At 39.9% G+C, this 6,192-nt stretch overlaps 1 non-coding gene and 1 pseudogene across 1 annotated transcript; both read right to left on the reverse strand.

Annotated features, from left to right (window-relative positions):
* Positions 1-567: 567 nt before the first annotated feature.
* On the reverse strand, positions 568-660 carry LOC125996815 (uncharacterized; annotated as a pseudogene).
* A 5,406-nt stretch (positions 661-6,066) lies between these two features.
* Positions 6,067-6,173, reverse strand: LOC125996680 (U6 spliceosomal RNA). The gene has a single exon (XR_007491362.1). It is a non-coding gene; the product is annotated as a U6 spliceosomal RNA (small nuclear RNA).
* Between the last annotated feature and the right edge of the window lie 19 nt (positions 6,174-6,192).

The raw sequence follows: 6,192 nt of genomic DNA on the forward strand, positions 1-6,192 counted from the left end.
TGAGTAGGGTTCTTGTCTTGCATAAACAGCTGATCCAAGTTCAATTCCCAGCATACTAGTCCCCATATAGTATAAATTGCATCTTTGTCTTCATAAAATAAAAAATATATATAATATAAAATTTATAGATCACAAAAAAATATGCCAGGTGTATTCTGAGTGCAGAGGCCGAAAGGAACCCCTGAGCATCACTGGTATGGCCCAAGCACACACACCCCAATAAAACAATAATAAATTCCCTTTTCCTCTTTTTTTTTTACACAGCACTAATCCAAAAGTACAGTAGACATGACTCAAACATCCCATCTCAGAGCCCTCTGACAGCACCTGCTAAGATGCCCAATGAGGCTAATAGGGTCATATTCTGTCTGCATGTTGGATATGAGGAGGTGGAATTCTGGTAGTCTTTGCTCAGGCAGCAGGAAAGTATGACTCTAGCTTTGTGCTACAGATAGTACCTTTCTTCTAACTTTCTCCTACTCCATTTTTTTTCCTTTTTACTCTTGACCTTCCTGAATCTGGTTTGCTCTTTCATATCTCCATTTTTGGTTTTCTTTTTCTTTTTTTTTTTATATGGAATGCTTCACGAATTTGCATGTCATCCTTGCTATCTTCTCTGTATCGTTCCAATTTTAGTATATGTGCTGCCGAAGCAAGCACTTTGTTTTGTTTTTCATTTCTTCTGTGACTTCAGGGACAAGATTGGGGCATAGAGATTCCTGTACAATTCCTGCAGAAAAAGGCTTGCTGAAAAGGTTCCAGAGCAAGTGACTAGCTGAGCACATGGGGAAGGAGAGCTTTGAGCCCCAACACTTCTAGCATAATAGACCCCTCTTTCACATGTCAGGAGTGTCCTTCTGGGCAATAAGAGAAACCTCTGGTCCTATTTTCCACCTCACCAGCAAAGAACCAGGAATGAACACAGTGTGAGCAACTAATTCCTGCCAAAAGACAGCAGATGGAAAGCATTTAATGTATTTAACATCCAAGAATATTCTGCATCATAATTGGATACATAATTGATTTGTAAAAGAATAAAATTTTAACATTAGAATGTAAGTACAAAGATGAAAAATCAAGGCCCACAGAGCCTTTCTTTGCTTTCTAAATCAAACAGGTCTCCTGTTGATTCTTATTTAACCAAAACTTACTGGGTGGCAGAGATCAAACTGGTTACTAAGGCATTAGATGGAAATCTATATTTTCTGCTTTTTTTGATTTTAACATCTACCTCTTTAAGTTATACCCAACCTCAAAATAATTTTGACAATGACTGGAGCATAAAACTGGCATGAGTAAAGCCTGGGAATTGATCACTGTCACTGAATGACATCCTGAGCATTGCTGCTGTAGCCCTGGTGGAACTCGGCATCTCTGGGGAGGGGGATGGCAAAAATCTGGTCTTGAACTTTGATCCTGTGTATGATCAAAGTATTAATGTCATCACTTTACTAGAGAATTGCAATTAGCATAATATTAAGATAGAATGACACACATTTCTATATACTGAGCCTTTAATATATACATATTCATTCAACATATCCAACCATCCATATGTCCAACCATCTATTCATCTATCCATCCACTCATTCATTTATCCATCATCCATCCATCCATATATACATCCATCCATCCATATATACATGCATTCATACATACATACATACATACATCTACCACCAATTCATGCTCTACCCCTCCATAATCTTCCCAAGCATGCAATAGGAGATTACTATGATCTCAGTGGGAATCAGGGCACACATCTAACCATTGTGGTTGAGAGAGTTGTGCAAAGATAAAATCAAAGGAGATTCATATAATGTCCACTGGACCTGACAATGCACAGATTACTCATTCCTGAATATTAAATATTCAATCAATATTAAATATTAAATATTGATGGGATGAATTTCAAAAGATCATAGGGGAGTGCTTAAATTTAATCAAGAAAGTGTCAACATGTCTCCCAGGCTAAAAGAGAGAAGACCTGTAGTGAGGGAATAGTAGTTTGTGAAAGACTTCTTTCTCAGTGGTTTTCCTATTGAGCCTCAGCTCAAAAAGTACATCACAAAGCTCCCATTCTGATAATTGCTGCCTTTTACCTGAACATAGAAAAACTAGGGCTGGAGAGATGGCACAGTGGTAGGGTATTTGCCTTGTATGCTAGCTGACCCAGGATGAACCTGGGTTCAATCTTCAGAATGCCATATGGTTCTTAGAGGCTGCCAGGAGCGATTTCTGAGTGCAGAGTCAGGAGTAACCTCTGAGCACCACCAGGTGTGGCCCAAAAACTAAAAAGTAAGAAAGAAAAACTAAGGAAAAGCCTTTACCAATAGACATTACTTTATTAAAAGTATTTTTCTTATTATTTAGATTCCTTGATTAATAATAATGTTAATGATAAAGTTTTAGGTTCCCTAGTAGGTTTCCTCCCACATCTACAGATCCTCCTTGGCAGTTAGTTCTGTAGACATTGGTCATTTACTACACCCTTACTACATTTCTTTATATTCCAGATATTAAAAATAGCAGTCTGTATGTCTGTCTCTTCTCCACTCTGACTTCACTCAACACAGTACAGTCTATTTCTATTTATCTGAAAGGGCATGATTTTGACTCATCTTATAGCATTGTAATATTCCATTGTGCACATATACCAGTTTCTTTATCCAGTTGTCTGTTCTTAAAACTGTGAATAGTGGGCCCGGTGAGATAGCACAGCGGTGTTTGCCTTGCAAACAGCCGATCCAGGACCTAAGGTAGTTGGTTCGAATCCCTGTGTCTCATATGGTCCCCCGTGCCTGCCAGGAGCTATTTCTGAGCAGACAGCCAGGAGTAACACCTGAGCATCGCTGGGTGTGGCCCAAAATAAATAAATAAATAAATAAATATATAAATAAATAAACTGTGAATAGTGCTGCCCTGAACATAGGAGCATAGATTTTTTTTTTTTTAGTGGAGCAAGATCATTTTCATATATACTTGCTTAGAAATAGGTGAGGGAGAAAAAAAGGAAGAGTTCAAGATAGAACATGGGCTTTTTAAAAGTGGAAGAAGCAAGCAAAGATACAAGCAGCTAGATATGTTTTCAAGGGAGAACATAGGCTTGAAGAGCAAACCATTGATGTTTTTTTGAAATAGTATTTTTGTGCCCCGAAGGTATATATAAGTAATAGCTTTGCTGGGTCTTATGGAGTTCAAATCTTAATTTATTGAAAAGTTTCTGTACTATTTTCTTGTAGAAGCTAAACTTCTTGACGTTTTAACAAATGTTCTCTATTTCCCCCATACTCCCACCAATACTGGTTATTTCTATTCTTTTGTTCTGGGTCACATCTGGCAATGTTCAAGGTATACTCCTGGCTCTGTGCTCAGGTATCACTCCTAGAAGGGCTCAGGAGATCATACGAGGTGCTAAAGATCAAACTCAGGTTGACTGCATGCAAGGTAAGTGCCTTTATCCACCATTACCTTTCCGACACCTCTATTCTTTTATTTTTATGTGTGCCAATATCACTGGTATGAGGTGATATCTCATTTTATTGTTGTTTTGTTTTGCGTGGGGCCCACACCTATTGATGCTCGGGGCTTACTCTAAACTCTGAGTTTAGAGATTACTCCAGGCAATCTCAGGGGAACATATGTGATGCTAGGGATCAAACCCAGTTCAGTTCAGTCACATGGAAGGCAAGCACTTACCCACAATTTTCTCTCTGGCACTGTTTTTTCTTTTACTACATTTCCCTAATTATAAAGAGAACTGTTTGATATACCTATTGGCCATCACTCTAGCTTCCTTGAGGAGGTAGGTGTCTTTTAAGCGTTCTCCTTGTTATTGGGGGGGGGGTGATTGTTTTTAGAGGTTATTTTTGTTGTTAAGTTTTGCAAGTGCTTTATATATTTTGGATATTAACCCTTTATCAAATGCACTGTACATTTCTTTAAAAGATGCTTTCAGGGGCCGGAGAGATAGCACAGTGGTAGGGTGTTTGCCTTGCAAGCAGCGGACCCAGGACAGACATCGGTTTGAATTCCGACATCCCATATGATCCTCTGTGTTTGCCAGGAGCGATTTCTGAGCAGAGCCAGGAGTAACCCCTGAGCGCTGCAGGGTGTGGCCCAAAGACCAAAAAAAAAAAAAAAAAAAAAAAAAGCTGTAAGATGTTTTCAGAATTAAAGAATTCCATGAGAAAGCTAATGCCTGAATCTACTGGGTGGGGTGGAGTGGAGTCGGGAACAACCCTGTGATTCCCAAATCCTAGTATTTGAGAATTCTGAATAAAATTTATTGGGGGGGGGGGTCACACCTGGCAGTGCTCAGGGTTTACTCCTGGTTCTATGCTCAGAAATCACTCCTGGCAGGCTCGGGGAGGGGGCCATATGGGACACCGGAATTCTAATCACTGTCCTTCTGCATGAAAGGCAACTGCCCTACTTTATGGTATCTCTCCGGCCCCAGAAATTTATTCATTTTTTAATGTTAAATTAACTAATATTTTGTTTGTTTGTTTTGTTTTTGTGCCACACGTGACAGGACTCAGGGGTTACTCATAATTCTGAACTCAGAAATTGCTCCTGGCAGGCCAGGGGACAATATGGAATGCCAGAAATGAACCAGGGTTGGTCCCAATTTGTCTGCATGCAAGGCAAATGCCTTACCAGCTGTGCTATCGCTCCAGCCCCAGATTGACTAAATTTTTTTGTTTGTTTTGTTTTGGGGCCACACCCAGCTGTGCTCAGGGGTTACTCCTGGCTATCTGCTCAGAAATAGCTCCTGGCAGGCACGGGGGACCATATGGGACGCCAGGATTCAAACCAACCACCTTAGGTCCATGATCGGCTGCTTGCAAGGCAAACACTGCTGTGCTATCTCTCCGGCCCCATATTGACTAATTTTTAATGCTGAGTTGTTTTGCTTTGTTTTGTGAGGGGTACCAGGGGCTACTTAAAACTTGAGTGTAGGGGAATCAAGCAAGATGCCAAGGTTGAATCTGAGTGTCCTAGAGCAAAGCATATGTTCAGTCCACTGTGCTATCTCTACAGCTCTTGAGCTGTATCTTTCTAAAAGTTCCTCTTCTTCCCATTCAAATGTCATGTTCTGTCATCTGGAATCCATCTGTCTCTAATTGAATAAGCTTCCCAGCTAGTTTCCAGAGAAACTAGTGGTTAGAGCCCTGAACTATCTGTTAGGAGTCCTGGTTCCTATGCCATACTCTGCCACTGAGTCACTCACTGACTGACAGTTGACAAGACACTTGGTTTTTCTGAGTTATATTCTGTCTACAGAGAGCTGGGCCAGGTTTTCATCCTTGCTCAACACACAAGCTTATTATTAACTGCAGCAAGTTTCTGGGTCCCCTTTTATTTGTCTCTAAAGTGAGAGGAGTGGATATTTGCTGTAGAATCTTAATTCTACTTGCTCTCATACTTGGCAAATATAATACCCAAAGTAGATAATCTATTTTGTTTTATTTGGGAAGGAGGTCACATCCGGCAGCACTCAGAGGTTGCTCCTGGCTCTACACTCAGAAATCGCTCCTGGCAGGCTCAGGGGACCAGAGGGGATGCCGGGATTCAAACCTCTGTCCTTCTGCATGCAAGGCAAATGCCTTACCTCCATGCTATCTCTTCAGCTCCCAGAGAAGATAATTTTTTAAAATATCAGTTCTTTTATATAAAGGAATTTCCAGAAATAATCATGACACATGACACAAAAGACATCATTATCATTGTCGTGATTCTTTGCACTCTTTTAGTGTTCTAAATGTTTAAAAAATGTTTTTGTTTGCTTTGGGGTGCATACTCCATGGTATTAGGGTTTACTTCTGTTTGGGGGAATTTTGTTTTGTTTTAGGGTTTACTTTTGGTTCTGTGCTCCTGGTGGGCTCAAGGAACTATATACGGCATTGAGGGTCAAACCTGGATTGACCATGTGCAAGGCAAGAACCTTACTTTTTATTATCCCTCTCTGCTTCTATTTTAAATTTTATTTTCAATCATTTTTATATTATTGAACTTTATGTACAAAATCATTTGATTTCAAATAAACATTCAATGTAAAAACAAACGAAAAAGGAACACTTCACAAATTTGCGTGACATCCTTGCGCAGGGGCCATGCTAATCTTCTCTGTATCGTTCCAATTTTAGTATATGTGCTGCTGGAGCGAGCACTATTTTCAACCATTTTTTT

Source organism: Suncus etruscus, chromosome 18 (assembly GCF_024139225.1).
Source record: "Suncus etruscus isolate mSunEtr1 chromosome 18, mSunEtr1.pri.cur, whole genome shotgun sequence".
Taxonomy (NCBI): Eukaryota; Metazoa; Chordata; class Mammalia; order Eulipotyphla; family Soricidae; genus Suncus; species Suncus etruscus.